Source organism: Felis catus, chromosome C1 (assembly GCF_018350175.1).
Source record: "Felis catus isolate Fca126 chromosome C1, F.catus_Fca126_mat1.0, whole genome shotgun sequence".
NCBI lineage: Eukaryota > Metazoa > Chordata > Mammalia > Carnivora > Felidae > Felis > Felis catus.
In genome coordinates, this window is record NC_058375.1 from 139806871 (window position 1) to 139820882 (window position 14012).

General features: G+C 45.9%; 1 protein-coding gene across 1 annotated transcript in view; it reads left to right on the forward strand.

Annotated features, from left to right (window-relative positions):
• Nucleotides 1-13402, forward strand: part of KIF5C (kinesin family member 5C) — a 166014-nt gene extending 152612 nt beyond the window's left edge. Inside the window, exon 26 of the mRNA XM_011285287.4 lies at nt 9479-13402. The gene's annotated coding sequence lies outside the window, so the exon portion shown is untranslated. The remainder of the gene's footprint in view (nt 1-9478) is intronic.
• Nucleotides 13403-14012: the final 610 nt, after the last annotated feature.

The window sequence follows — 14012 nt, forward strand, 5'->3', positions numbered from 1 at the left end:
CCATCCCGAATGTGTGCAGGTTATTACAAGAAGGTACCTGAACCCTTTATTTGGTTGTATGTCGGTAAATTCCACCTCCAAGTCTTCAAAAGGGGCGGCCCCCATCCTTTGCCTGCCAGGCGGGGGCCGTGGGGCAGACCAAGCATTGTTTTTGGCACACATTACACATTGTTCACCGACAGCTGGGCATAATGGCGGCAGCTGGCTGATACAGTAGTTCTTTTTGAGGAGGGCCTCTAGTGCAGTTTTCCCTAGGTGCGTGAGTTGGTGATACTCCTTCACTAGTGTTTTCCCATAGACGACGGGACAAAGATGTGCCCATTTGGCATGACCCACCATCCCTCTTTGCTTGGTGTGCCCCCTTCTGTCGAGGCCCAACTTCTTTCTTCGTTTGTGTACAGGGGCGGGGAGGATTCCCTCTGGGGCACAAGAGTCCTAGTGTAGGTAGGAGCTTTGCCTGGGTCACCACAGGCGGCCACTCTGGCTGTTTTGTCGGCCAAGCGATTTCCTTGAGTTACGGGGTCATCTCCTTTCTGATGTCCCTTACAGTGTAGGATAGCCACCTTGTCTGGCAGCTATACAGCCTCAAGAAGCTCTAGTATTTCTTCCTTGGTTTTGATAGTTTTCCCTGCAGCAGTAAGGAGGCCTCTTTCTTTATAGATGGCCCCGTGTACATGCACAGTAGCGAAGGCATACCAGGAATCAGAGTAGATGATAACTTGTTTACCTTTGCTAAGGATGAGGGCTCGGGTTAAGGCATACAGTTCAGCCCATTGTGCTGACCATCCTTCCGGCAAGGCCTTGGCTTCCAGAACTTCGGTGGTTGTGGTTACCGCATATCCTGCTCTTCGGCTGCCCTCTTGTAAATAGATGCTCCTATCACTGAACAGGGTGATCTCCGGGCTTGTTATAACCTGGTCTTGGAGGTCTGGGAGGCTGGCATAGACGTCATCCACTGCTTCGGAAGAGTCATGGTTGGGTCCTTCCTCCTCCGTGGGAAGGAAGGTGGCCGGGTTTAGTGTTCTTACTGTTTCGAGAGTGACCCTTGGGTTTTCATAGAGAACGCCTTGGTATTGTGTCAGCCGAGCATTGGAGAGGAAACGATATCCTTGGGTGCTCACATGACCACATGTGGGACCTTAACATTAGGTGTTTGTCCCAGCGTGAGTTTGTCTGCCTCCTTGATGAGCAGGACTGTGGCTGCCAGCGCTCTGAGGCCCAGTGGCCATTCTGCAGCCACAGGATCAAGTGTTTTTGACAGGTAGGCCACTGGCCATTGCCAAGGCCCCATACTCTGAGTGAGCACTCCAAGGGCTATTTTGTCCTTTTCTGTACGAAGAGGTTAAAGGGCCTTTCTGTGTCAGGCAAATCCAGGGCTGGGGCTCATCCCAGAGCCAACTTTATTTCTGTGAAAGTGGCCCTTGCCTCCTCAGTCCCTGCGAGGGGCTCCCGGTCTGGCCCTCTCAACAGTCATAGAGGGGCCTCGCTATGGCTGAGAATCCAGGAATCCAAATGCGACAGAACCCTGTGGCCCCTAAAAATTCATGCAAGCCTCGTTTTGTTTGGGGCTGTGGCAGTGTGGTGATAACTTTCTTCCTTTCCGGTCCTAGTTCTCTTTTTCCTTTTGTGAAGAAGAAGCCTAAGTATCGGACCTGCTGCTGACAAATCTGTGCCTTCTTCCAAGAGGTCCCATACCCCGAGTAGGACAGGAGCTGCAGGAGGGGAGGGCCTTGGTACATTTCTTACAGTCTTCTTGGGCGTCGCTGGCAAGGAGGAGGTCGTTTACATATTGGAGGAGGACACACCCTGTGGTTTCCCTCGGAAAGTCGGCGAGGTCTGCAGCTACTGCTTCCCCAAAAAGAGTGGGCGAGTTCTTGAAACCTTGGGGAAGTCGTATGGTCAGCTGCATCTGGTGCCCTGTAACGGGCTCAGTCCATTCAAAGGCAAACAATGGTTGACTTTGAGGAGCCAGGCAGAGGCAGAAGAAAGCATCCTTTAGGTCGAGGCATATAAACCATCTGGCTGACCCCGGAATTTGGCTGAGGAGAGTATACGGGTTTAGAACCACTGGGTGTAAGGAAACAGTCACATTGTTAATGGCCCTCAAATCCTGTACTGGTCAGTATCCTCCTCCTGGCTTCTTGGCTGGCAAGAATGGGGTATTCCAAGCTGATTGGCAATCAGTTAGGATACCTGCTTCTCTGAGCTTGGTCAGGTGCTCTTGTATACCCATTCTAGCCTCGAGTGGAAGGGGGTACTGCCTTTGTCTCTGAGGTTGGGCTCCAGGAATCAGGTCAACAATGATGGGGGCCCGACTCCAAGCTAGTCCAGGTGGGTTATCTTCAGCCCATACAGAGGGGAATGTAAGCCTGAATTCTGAGGGGCTACAGGGTAAGGCCTGGGTGCAGAAGAGTCTCCATTCTTCTTGCCTTGGCAGGGTAATCGCCAAGACCAGGGTTTTCTTCTGCCTTGGGTTTAATTGGAGGCTAGTGTGTCCAGTGGGTTCAAAAGTTATCTGGGCCCCAAGTTTGGAGAGCGGATCCTGGCCCAGGAAAGGAATTGGGCAGTCGGGTAAGTAGAGGAATTCATGCCGGACCTTGTGACCCCCAAGTTCACATTGTTGAGCTTGACAGAAGGGCTGCTGCATCACCCGTGTCCCAGTAGCCCCAAGTATGGTTGCCATTTTTTGGCTTAAGGGCGCCACTGGGGAAGTAACAACGGAGTATTCAGCCCCAGTGTCAACCATGAAAGTTATTGTTCGGCCCCTACCTTCATTTCGATCGTGGGCTCATGGGGGCCAAGAGAGAAAGAGCCCGGTCCCCCTCAGTCCGATTCTACCCCAGCCAGACCAACAAGGTTCTCGCCTCGAGGTTCTTCCCGATATGGCTGGGTTTTGAGGGCCCCTTCCGATTTGGACATTCATTCTTCAGTGTCCCTTCTCTTTGCAGTATGCACATTGGTCCCTTGCTAAGGGGGCTCTGGCCTTCCCCCCTTTGGGTGGTTGGGGTCTTCCCATCTTTGCAGCATCTGTTTCTTAGTGCTGTGAGAAGGGTGGCCTTCTTTTTTAGTCTTCTCTCTGCTTCTCTTTTGGCTGCAACTTCTCGGTTCATGAAAACTTTATTGGCGACCTCTATCAGCTGAGTGATATTCATCCCAACAAAGCCCTCCAACTTCTGGAGTTTTCTTCTGATGTCTGGGGCAGCCTGTGCCACAAAAGAGGTATTTACCATCTGTTGAGTTTCTGGTGCCTCGGGGTCAAACAGGGTATATACACGGTATGCTTCACATAATCTTTCATAGTAGTCTCCGGGAGACTCCCCAGGGTGCTGCATGACTGATGATATTTTAGTCTTGTTCATTGGCTTTCTGGCTCCAGCTAAGGCTCCCCAGAGGAGGGCTTCCTGGTATCATCAGATGTGGGCCTGTCCTTCTTCTGTGGTGAAATCCCTTGTTGGGCGTTCTTCGGGTGCAGCAGCTTGAGCCCAGACAGCAGGGTCATTAATCCCTGGAGGTGCATGATCTTCTAGGTACTCTCGTGTTTCTCTTTTCCTTCTTCTTTCTTCTGTATTAAGCAGAGTACGGAGTAACTGTTGACAGTATTCCCAAGTTGGTCAGTGGGTCTGGAAGAGGGACTCCATCAAGTTGACCATTGCTTGTGGCTTTTCAGAGTATGATGGAGTGTTGTGTTTCCAGTTGAGGAGGTCGGTTGTGGAGAAAGGTTGATAATACATCATGGAATGGCTGGGCTGGACTATTCCATCCTCATTCTGTCTTTCAGGCTCTCATGTCTCCCTTACAGGCATTTGGAGAGCGTTAGGTCTGGGTCTGGGGTGCAGTCTGGCTGCTGGCCCTTGTGGGGGAGGGTTCTCTGCGTCCGAGAGGGACGGAGAGATGGGTGGTGCCACTGCTGTGGCGACTGTGGTGGTTGTGACAGTGACTGCGGTGGCAGTGACTTCGGTGGCGGTGGCGTGGTGACTGTGGCCCTGGTGGAGAGACAGATGGGGGAGGAGTTTCAGGCTCAGGGGGAGGGGGAGGGAGCTTGGCGAGTCACAAGGAGGTGGAAAGACAATATCTTCTTCATCTCCTTTGAATATTAGAGGAGCGGTGGGTCGGTCGCTTCTTTGGCTCCCTGGGTGAGCCTCTAGGTAAAGTGGCTAAAACCTTTGCCTGGCTTTGTTTGCTAACGATGAATCACCCCCAAGGCGGGGGATTTCGGGCAATTTCAAGCCAGGGCAATTTCAAGCCAGGGCAATTTCAAGCCAGGAGTCGATGTATGGAAATTGATCAGGGTGGCCTGGGTTCCCAGTGACTATTAGCCAAACCTGCTGCATTATTTGAGCATCCAATGTCCCTTCAGGGGGCCATCCTACATTGAATATGGGCCATTCTAGTTCACAAAAGGTCCTTAACTTCCTGGGTGTCATTTTCACCCCATAATCGCCTGAAAATCCCTTTTTAAAATTTTTGAGCATGACCTCTAAAATCGTAGGCTTACTCTGTTTTGTTCCCATTATTAATTTCTTTCTCATATTTGGTGTCGCAAAGACAAAGGGAGGGTATCCCCTCGGGTGAGAGGACCAATCAGATACTTCTCTCTGGTCGCATTCCTGAGGGAAACTTTAGGTGAGGTTTGGCTGTAGCGGACTCAGCTTTGTGACTTGCAGTTGGAATCTGAGCCAATACCGCCCTGGACCTTATACGCTCACCACGCACAGGAGAGCGCATTTAGACTCCGTAGACTCTTGGGGACCTTAAGGGTGCCTGTCCGTGGAGCCACAAACTCGAACTCGACTGGCAAGCCTGGCTGAGCCACACATTCACACACACACACACACACACACACACACACACACACACACACACACACCAGAGTCTATTACATTCCCTCTTGCAAAAATTATCTACCTGTGAGACCTGTTAAGACTTCCAAGGATTGATCAGGTCCCCCTTCCACCCTTTTGGGTGGGCCTGACTTCTTTGGGGCCCCGGCCTTACCGGTTCCGATGTCGGGTCCAGGTCCTCATCTACCAGGTCTGAGTCCGGTGGGAACAACGGAGTGGGGCCAGCCCGAGGCAACCGAGAAGGAGACTGCCGAAATTCAGGCAGGGCGCACCTTCTCCCTTGCGATCCCTCACTCCATCACCGCCTTGCTGTTTTCCCAAACAGGTGGCAACAATGAGCCAGCACGGTTGGGTTTCCCGGTCAGGGAACCAAGTATGTTACGGAACCAGACTGGAACGCTGGCGGAAAAACCAAGCAGCACTGGGAGATCTTGGTGGATTGGAGATTTATTTAACACTGGTGGGCTCAGAGGAGACTGTTTCTCCACAGGTCTGAGCCTGGAATGCAAGTGGGGAGGGTAATTTATAGCCGACAGCCTCCATTTCTGTGGGGGTTTTTGCGTGCACAGCAAACAAAAGAAGAAGAACCCGGAGGAGGGGTCTCTAAGCTAGAGACCAGAGTCTGTGTTAGTCCTGTTGGCCATTTTGGCATACTTTATTTACTTCTCCAACAACATCAGTCAGGGAGCCTCCTTTACAGCAGGTCATGTGGGATCCTTAAGTCAGCCACACATGTGGTGTACCTCTGAGCCACTGGGCTGTTCAACTTGCTACTGCTGTTGGAAAACCCTAGTAATTAAGTGATTGAGTCACAAGAATGTACCTGCAGCGGGGGACTCTGCTTCAGGCGGGGTATGAAGCTGGGTGATTGTGGCTTCAGGATATGAAGCCCAGCTGCCTGGGGTTGAATCCCAGCCTGGCCGTGTACTAGGTAAGTTACTGCATCCGTCTGTGCCTCCCTGCCCTCTGTGAAATGTGCCACATGACTATGTTGACCTACAGGGTGGCTATGGGGATTAAATGCATTACTATACACAGAGAGCTCGGGCGGGGGCCTGGCACAGAACGGGCACGTGTTGACATTATCTCGTCCAGGGCCATCCTATCTTCTACAGAGATCCTGAACTGTCAGGATCACACATGTTGTCAGTTGTGGATCCTGGACCAAGAAGTCCGATCGGCTGTGTAGCAGTTTTCAAAGTTCCTGGCCTTGGGACCCTTTATAGTCTTAAAAAGTATTGACATCAAAAAGCTTCTACATTCCTGGGGTATGTCTCTTGATATGTTTTATACTATTGATATAAATTGAAACAAAAATTTTAGATATCACTACTGTCAACCAAAATGCCACTTTTAATGAAAGGTAATAATTTTCCAAAACAAAAACAGCAGAATGGCATTGCTTTGCAGTTTTGCAAATCTGTTTAACATTTGGCTTAATGGACAGCAATGGATTCCCCTCTCTGCTCCTGCATTCTGTCCGTGCAGTGTGTTTATTTTAGTTGAATTAAAAAAGCCCAGCCTTGTCACTCCAGACAGGATTCTTGGGCATGGAGAAGTTATGATCATAGCACCTTCTTCACCCAGGGTTCGCTGGGTGTTGGATGAGTGATGTGAAAGAAGAGTGGAAGGTCCTAGTGGAAGGAGTGGAAGGGAATGGAATGCTGTGTGGCAAGAACTAGGGCCAGTGTTGTGGTGGATGTGGGGACAGGCCTGAGAGTATCAACAGAGTGGGACCCGGGGAGAGAGGCCAGAAGTGACTGCAGACGGGCCCTATGGCACAGGACTTAGAAACCAGCGCTGTGAGCTCAAAGGAAGCAACCACGGAGGAGCCGGAAGGAAGAGCGATGCTCCCTCCACAGCAGATTGCACTACTGCTCCCGTGAGATAAACCCACTTCTTTTCAGCAGTGGTACGTGAAGTTCCATTGGTAATTCTTATAATGTGGGGATTGAACTGTAGAAAGGCAAAAGAGAAGATAAAACTATGTACTGTTTGGATTAAGCATAAATCCACTTGCAAGCAATTGCAAAAGCTAAAGTTGGGGGGAAAAATCTCGAAATACGTTCTTGCAAAACTCTTGTATAATTAGCTTCTTTCTTCAGCCTCCCCACCCCTTCTAAAGAAAGGCGATTTTATTTCCTTCTAAGTCTGGTCACACGTTGCCACTCTGAATTTCCATCTCCAGTTTGGCAGAGGCCCAGGGACAGCCTCGTAGCAAGTCACTTCAGCCAGTACCGTGCTTGCGGCTGAGTGAGGACCAACTCTGAGCCACCCAAGAGGGTCCACAGAACTGGGTGTTAAATGTTCTCCAGATTTGCCGGCCTCGCTGGGTGGCTGCTCTCTGCCATCGGAAGTCAGAAATGGTTTCTCCAGGGGCCAACCCATTTACTTTTATAAATTCTATCCATGTCCCCCCGCTCTGGATTTATCAGAAGAGACGAGCATTCAGATCGTTGGGGGATGTTTGGGAATCCTTTTTTCTTGGGCTTGCTGGAAAGACTGCTTTGGCAGATGGGCTGTAAAGATCTTTAATTCAGAATGCAGAATGACCTCTTCATGGTAAAGGACCCTTTCTTTATTGGGGGCGTTCCTGTGTTTTTCCTTTCCACAGCCTGTCACGTCTCCGGCTTCTCACCCGCCTTGAGGTGACCAAGCAGGTTGGGTCTCCTTTGTGGCCCCCTGTTTCTAACGTACTGCTGGCCAGAACGTGCTGAGTCTTGCCCATGCAAGGGTGGGGGGTTTGAATGAAAGGCCCGTGGTCCCCTGGCATGTCAGAGGCCACCCCACCAAGCGTGTGTCTTTAATCCTAGGCTCTGTCAACACGGTTGGCAGCAATCCTCTCGTTAAACCCTAACCCTACAATTTAAGGCGTGTGCTCCTACCTCCCTGCCTCCAGGTGGTGGTCTTCCGAAACCATCCAAGAGCCTATTGGTTTTCAGCTCAAACTGAATTAAAGTGACAACTATGACCAGGCTTCTAGAGTCTTCATCTCTTGTCCTAATAATAAGCACAAAATCTTACCGGAAAGGCTAAACATTCAAGATGCTCTTCCCAGAGACAAATCTTTCTCTGTAACTTCTAAACAGGACATGAATATTATCATGTAGGGTTCTTGAAGCCATTTTTAATGGAGCAGATTTCTACCTGTGGAGTTACACCATTGGAGCAAGAGATGGTAGCTACCAAATGAGCTTTCTATTTTTTGTGTCTGTCTCTTTTCTCCTACACAATTTCTGTCTTTTTTCTCCTCTACCCTCCCGCCTACCCACTTTGCTCCTACCTTTTTTATAATCCCTTTACACATGCTGAATTTTTACTGTTTATTTATAATTTACATCCTGCTTATTTATGCAAAATATGTGAGGTTACTTACAATATTAAACACAGGAGTCAGGAGAGTGAAGAGAAAAAAACTAGAGAGGGAGAGAGCGCTGTAGCAGGAATCTGAGATGTTTAGCACAGTTGAGCGCTGAAGTTGGATGTAAGCCTTCTTCTAGAAGGAAAAACAGTGCGATGTGTCAGGTTATGGAGTTCCTTTTAAAACCAGATGGACACGTGGGTTTTTCTTATGTGTGTCATATTTCCGTGCCAGGCAATTCCCTGTTTCTCCAGGACGAGGCTCTACTTATCGCTGCTGTCACCCCCTCCCCATCCCACAAGCACCTTGAGCTCTGCACAAAACCCATAGGAAGATGACTGGCAGACCCATGGCTTCCAGCTGGTGGGAAGAAGCTGAACCCTTTGCTTTCTTCCTGAAAGTTGACTTTATTAGAGTTGGTCCAAAGGCGACAGAGGCCACTTGGGGCTGGCCTCTGAGTCAGGACTTAGCCCAGACTTTTATCCTGGAGACCTGAGCATGACCAGATGGACCTCTGGTGGGCAAAATCAAAGGGGATGTCTCCTCCGAGTAACTTCCTCAGCCCAGGGAGGTGAAACCTACCTTTCAGCCGGGACTGGGAATCTGTTTCTTGAGAGAGCCTGGGTTAGGGGTCATGTCTGAGCTGCCTCAAAATCCCAAGTGCTGGCAAGTGCAAAGGTGTTTGAGTACTCCTTAGGAATGAGAAAATGCATTCTGTTCCTCTATCACCAGTGTCAATAGATACGGGACTTTTGGAAGAGACTGTGGTCAGGGCTAAATGCTTAAATCAAAAGCAGTAAATAGGAGCTGTGTTGTCTGATACACTAGCCACTAGCCACATGTGGCCACTGAGACTTGAAATGTGGCCAAGGCCAAACTGAGATGTGGTCAAAATGCAAAATATACACCACATTGCAAACACTGTGGGAAAAAAATTGAAGTATCTCAATAGTGATATTGTAACGTAAGATAGCTCAACCTGTAATAATGATTACACGTTGAAATGACAATGTATGGAATTTATTGGGTTAAATGAACTATATTATTAAAACTCATTTGACTTCTTCCCGCTTTTTAATGGAGCCACTTGAAAATTTAAAATTAAATATGTGGCTCACATGGTATTTATATTGGACAGCTCAGGTCTGAATATCTAGAATATTCATCTAAATATCTAAATACTCTAGATATTCTAAATATGAAAACATTTTTTGAGGAGTGTATTTCCACTGTGTTCCCTAACGCCTATGTTCTCTCTCTTGTTCTTTTTCAACAGATACGGCTCTCCACGCAGCATGTCAAGGACTACGTTAATCACCAATTCCTATATATTTTTTTTTCCCTCCTACACAAAATTTCCATTTTCTTTTACATTTGTTTACCCCAGCCATCTGCAGTACACCAGTTTCAGATATTTGAGCTGTGTAGAATTTCTGTGTGTAGAGGTGTGTGCTTGGACTTTTCCTGAGAAATCTGAAGGGGACACTAACAGAAGATCCACTTACCCCTGGGAACCATTGCCAGGACTCGGCTTCGGGGTGCTGGGTGGTCTCTGGGCAGTCCCTGGAGCCTCCTGTCTCCATAGTGCACAGTCCCAGCAAACGCCCTCCATGCCATTCCCTGGGGGGAACATCCAAGTGCCCTGGAGGCGGGGAATCACGCTCCACTGCACCTGTCTGGTCTCCTGTAAAATAAACATATTACTTTATATTTTTAGGGAACAACAACAAAAAAAGTGCTGCTATAAGGTTCAAAATTTTCATTCTGAACACTTTTCCGAAACAAATTACCCCAAAGAAGCATTTTGAATATCCCGGTCACATCTTTGGATCTGTGAAATACACTTTTAGTAGGGCACCTGTTAAAATGCAAAACAAATTTCTTCAAGGCAGAAAAACAATCTGACAGTAGCAATGTAGAATTTGTTCATTCAAACACATCTATGTAAATGTGAAAAGTCATAAAATTCACCTGAGCTGCTTGCTAGTGAACCTGCAGCGACTAGTCTCAGCCAGCCCACTTTGAACATCCTTTCTTCAGGAGTGTTGAAAATGCTGCAAAGTTGGGTGATTGGAAATGGGGTGGCCCCCTCCTCGCTTCCTCCTCCCTGACCCTACTGGAGCTCGCACTGGGGATGGCTTCTTCCTGTAGGGAACCATCTTAAGCCTTGAGGGGGTACTGCTGATGAAATCCAGGATCATTCATTCCCACAGTTGAAAAAGGAAGCCCTCCGGCAGGGGAGTAATTGACAAATATTTGTGCCTGTGAATAAGTTGCTGTAAGTTGTTATGTTAACCCTTCATTGCGGATTGTTTTTTTGAGTTTGTTCTGTGGCTTCAAATTGATAGATTTCATCTTCTTAAGCAGAATTAGAAGAACTCGGTATGGATGGATTTTTTTTTTTTTTTTTTTTTTTTTACATTTAACTATTGGTTTATTTAACACATGAATTTAAAGCTGAATCAACTCTTACTTCCAGTTGTGGATTTTAGAATGATTGATTTCCAAGTAGTAAAGTCTTCAGGGAAGCTGACAAAGGTTCAATTAACTTGGTCTTGTGTGCTGCTACTAGTTTTGACAAATTGGAGGGTAAGTCAGTGACGACCAGACTAATCTCAGTGAAAGCATCCATCCTATCTCTGTGCCTGCCCACGATGAGGAAGCTGGCACTGTCCCTGCTGCTGTCACCACAGGAATGAAATGTAGGCCGGGTAGACATGGAGTTTTCTCTTTGCTGTGTGAGTCGTAGTTGAAGTGTGTGTGTGTGTGTGTGTGTGTGTGTGTGTGTGTGTGTGTGTGTAAAGCACTGAGGACTGTGAATTAACTTCCAGACTTTTCTTGTGTAAAATTTTCCTAACACAGCAAAGCTGCTTTGACTTAATTTATTTGTTAAATGTTGCACTTTGTTTATGTGTTTTGGTTTTTTTTTTGGGGGGGGGGACTAAGGAGAAAGAAGAAGACAAATTCTACTGAAGTATTTATTTCATAAAAATGACAATTTTGCATTCATTTACATTTTAAAAATTCTTCTTTTGATTTTCTTATATTGCCAGTAACTTGCCTGTATACATGCTCAATGGCTATTTACAGTCTGATAGAAGGGGCTTCGTAGGGCAGCATTTGCAAACCTTATCAGGTAATAACATATGCCATAGATTATAATCTTGCCATTAATATGTTTGGCTCTGATTTTAGAGGCTGAAGCATTGGTCTTGGAGAGGATTGCCAATTAGTAGTTGAGTGACCCTACTGTCTATCATGCAACTGTATTACTTTATGTTTGGAAATTGGACAAAGGTCAGTAATTCTTTCTGGGGGCTCTCTTGTTAATAGATTATTTTAGATTCTTTCCAAAGTAACTTTTCTGTGGTTACCCCGTTTCTATTTCTCAAGAATCGCTTGGTCCTTTCGTGTTTCAAAAAGAACTACGTGTTTCACTTGTAGTTCCATATTTCTTGATCTCCACAAGGGATTGACAAAATTCACACCACTTTTATTCACAGAGAAAGTTGGCTTTGATGTCTCTTAAAGATAATTCTGCTACTTGCTGATCAGCCAGTCAGTTCACCTAGCTTCAATCTTTATGGACCTCTAAGCTAACTTTCCCACACTGTGACTAAAAGATAGGCAGATTATCGGGGAACACAGTATATTCAAGTGGATCCCTAAATATTACTTGGTATAATAAACTAATATCAGGACCATATTCTCTGTAGGCCACTTTTTTAAAAAGCCACATTGATGCAATTTTCCTTGGTTTTTAAGGTTATTACTCCTTTCCATTTGTACTCTAAATATAAAAACCACACTTCTGAATGGCTGCGCCTATGATTATATTTTTGGTTGTATGCTGCTTTTTGCTAGAGAGAGAAAGAGAGAGAATGTGTGTGTTTCTCCTCTGTGAATAATTTTATATTTCATGCTACTTCTTGAAAGTTTACTTTTTGATGCTATAAGGGAATAGCCAGATGGTTTATACAAATAATCTCTACCTGCAGGATGGTGGATTGTTAAATTAGAGAAATGTTGGTTGGGATATCAAGATTTGTGGTTGCATTTAACTTACCAATTGCATTCTTGTAACATAGTATGTTCCTTCATTGACTGTATTATCAATTCATAAAGTGCTTTTAAGACTTAAAAAGATTTATAGGAGGAGACTAAAATATATTAATGCCAAATGTGTTTTGATCGTTTACTAGACAATTCTGTACAAATGCCTCATCTCTTCAAAAGCTGTACGGTTGGTTTGTTTGAATGGCAGGTAGCAGGGAGAGTAAATGTGGATTCAGACTTTTAAAGGAAATAGTACCATGATTATAAAAAATTAGAATTCATAGTAATATTGGGATAAATGAAGAAAAATGTTTGTCTGGAACGTAGCATCTAGTGACTTTGTGATGCCCTAATTTCACAATAAGAAGGGACATTTCTGTCCAAGGCCAGACCAAGCCATCCCCAAGACTCATGGGAGAATTATCAGTTCTCTTTTCCTAGAGGAATAACTGAAAGCAAATAAAAGTCTTGACAGTCCCCTCTTTGAAGTGTATTTTTTTTAGCAGGGCAGGAGACATTGAGAGTCTGGCTACATGACATATTAGGGAAGTTTTTCCCTGGAAGGGAGCAGGGGGAAGATTTCACTTCATTGTCTCACCCTGAGTAGCTTGCGTAAACTAAAGGAACCATCGTAGCCTAAAATGGTTTCATTTAACACTAACAATTTAGACTGTTTAAAAGTATTGAATAAGGGCCAGGTCACTGCTGAAAGAAGCACTGCTCCATGAAGTCTGCTTACACATTTACATATTGTGTACCAATTTTAAATAATTTTCATTGTGTGCAGATACAAGGGGAATAGGGCATCCTGTAGGATTGTACATGTTTAGTGTGTAAGTATGTAATGTGTACTGCAGATGTGTTTTCTCTGGGCTTTATGTCTCTGTACAGTAGCTTTCATTAAAAAAATTTGTGGACAGAATTGTTTTGGTGGTTTGAAGGGGACAATGGCCGCTTATATCAAGTGATGATGCTGTAATATAGTACATGTAACAAAAGATCTGGAAGTAACCCTCCCCTGGCCCGTGGAAAACTTTGGTTATCCTCCAGGTTCTAAAATGAAGATGTATGGATACTCTGGCAGACTGCATGTTGTATAATTTGAAAAATACTAAAAGTGGAAAATAAAATTGAGTTAAACTTTGGTCTGTTTTTTTTCTTTTGTGAGTCGTCCTAAAGGTATTCTCACCTAAGACCTCAATGCCAGTGTTAGGAGGAACCATTTTTTGGCCTCAAAAGAACAGTTCAGCGAACAGCTGCTCAGACCCAAAGCATGAGTAAAGTCAGCACTGACGTTTTTGCCTCTGACTTTGCTCAAGTACCTATTTTATTTATTCATTTATTTTATTTTATTTTTTACATTTATTTTTGAGAGAGAGAAGGAGACACAGAATCTGAAGCAGGCTCCAGGCTCTGAGCTGTCAGCACAGAGCCCGACACAGAGCTCGAACCCACAAACTGCAAGATCATGACCTGAGCTGAAGTCGGTCGCTCACCCAGGCGCCCCCCCCCCCCATTTTTATTTTTTATCGAGGAACCAAGAAAACCTGGCATTTGTTCCTTAAGCGGTGAAAAGATGGCAACTGATATAAATAAGTATCTTAAACTTTTTTTAAGGTAAGATTGAGTTGCAGCTCAATAATAGACCAGTGTCATAGCTGGATTTCTGAATTTCTTCTTGCCCAAGTAAGGCACTTACTCTAACAATATGTTAGCACATTGGCATTCTTTAATGCAGTGGAGCCCTGTGTGTA